This window comes from Orycteropus afer, unplaced genomic scaffold, assembly GCF_000298275.1.
Source record: "Orycteropus afer afer isolate SDZICR_OR568_19922 unplaced genomic scaffold, OryAfe1.0 scaffold00344, whole genome shotgun sequence".
In the NCBI taxonomy this organism is placed as follows: domain Eukaryota; kingdom Metazoa; phylum Chordata; class Mammalia; order Tubulidentata; family Orycteropodidae; genus Orycteropus; species Orycteropus afer.
In genome coordinates this window covers 3,488,751-3,490,859 of record NW_006921931.1, presented here as the reverse complement: position 1 = coordinate 3,490,859, position 2,109 = coordinate 3,488,751, and positions in this window count along the sequence as shown.

Here is a 2,109-nt window from a genome sequence, read left to right as displayed (position 1 = left end):
TTTTTTTTTTTTTTAAAAGCACCAGATTTGCTGGTCTTATAGAACCTGATAGAACCACTGAGACTATGGTCCCTAGCTGCCCTTTGTGTCTGGAATTGAACCCACTCCTATGGTTTCCAGACAAACAAAATACTGGCATATGAGCTTAAAATTTACATTAGGTAGATACACTCCTTGGAGAGAATAATCATGGGAGAATAGAAGAGCAGTGTATGCACAGGGAGACACCTTAGGGGACAGGAGTGCATGGGAGGGAAGGACACAGGAAAGAAGTAACTATGGGGAGGAAGTAGGAGGGGAGCTATTGCACTGTGGGAAATTGTATTCAATGTCATGAGACAAAGTGAATGTGAGCTTCTGTATGGAAAGTGAATTTGCTCTGTAAACTTTCACCCAAATCACAATTAAAAAATAATTAATTAAATAAATAAATAACATAGACCTAAACATGGATCACTTTGCTAAAAAAAAAAGAAGTCTCATACACACAATTGTTACTAATTTTCTGACTCAAAATGCCATTATCAATCCTAGGCATGACCCAGAAGAAACAGAATCTTCCACAAGTGGGATTATTATCTCAAGTAACAAAATGCAAACACCATTCAACTCTTCTATATCATCAGAGTAAGTTTTTATGATTTCTGTATTTTTATGTATGTATGTATGTCTTGTCTGTTGCTTTGTCTGCCGCAAGGATCCAGGTGAGGAGAGGGAACTCAGACACGCCCAAAGCAGCAGGGCAGGAAAGTGGGAGAAAGGGGATTAAAAGCCAGGAACCAGGACAGAGGAGTTGTCAGCCACAGGGGTACAGGTGAGGAGAGGAAACTCAGACATGCTCAAAGCAGCAGGGCGGGAGAGCAGGAGAAAGGAGATTAAAAGGCCCAGCAATCTGGACAGAGGAGGAGTCAGCCTCAGGGACCCAGGTAAGGGTGGTACGAGAGGTTTCCAACAGGGAGACAAACTTGTCTGTCGGTTTGACCTACAGTGGTGACATTTTGATGTGAGTTTTGAGGCTGAGCCACTGGTGTTTCAAAACCAGTGGGATGCACATGGTATACAGGTATCACCCAGCTTACAGACTGAGACAGACTAGGAAGAAGGAAGAGGCCATCTACTTCTCAAAGAACTGGCCAGGGAAAACCTTATGAATAGCAAAGAAACACAGTTTGATACATTACCGTGCAACTTTATGAATAGTCCAGTTAGGTAAGAAGGCTCTCAAAATAGGATTGGGAAAGAGCTGCATCATCTGAGTAAACCCAGCCTTAGTTCTATGGATAAGGTAAAGTTTTTGAGACCTCCATTTGCTGATGTGGCACCACTCAAATTGAAGAGAACAGCTGCAGACAACCATTAATCATCAGAATATAGAATGTATGAAGTATGAATCTAGGAAAATTGGAAGTTGTCAAAAATGAAATGGAACCCGTGAAGATTGATATGCTCGGCATTAGTGAGCTGAAATGGACTGGTTTTGGCCATTTTGAATCAGACAACCATGTGATCTACTCTTCCAGGAATAACAGTTTGAAGAGGAATGGCGTGGCTTTCATCATCAGAAAGGATGTGTCAAGATCTGTCCTGAAGTACAATGCTGTCAGTGATAGGATAATATCCATGCACCTACAAGGAAGACCTATTAATGCGACTATTATTCAAATTTATGGACCAACCACCAAAGCCAAAGATGAGGAAATTGAAGATTTTTATCAACCTTTGCAATCTGAAATTGACTGAACATGCAATCAGGATATGTTAATTATCATTGGTGACTGGAATGTAAAAGTTGGAAACAAAGAAGAATCACCGGTAGTTGGAAAATTTGGCCTTGGTGACAGAAATAATTCTGAAACTCTCATGGTAGAATTTTGTAAGACCAATGACTTGTTCATTGCAAACACCTTTTTTCAACAACACAAATGGTGGCTCTACAGGTGGACTTCACCAGATGGAACGCACTGGAATCAGATTGACTACATCTGTGACAAGCGGTGGTGGAAAAGCTCAATATCTTCAGCCAAAACCAGGCCAGGAGCTGATTGTGGAACAGACCATCAACTGCTCATATGAAAGTTCAACATGAAGTTAAAGACAATTAAAACAAGT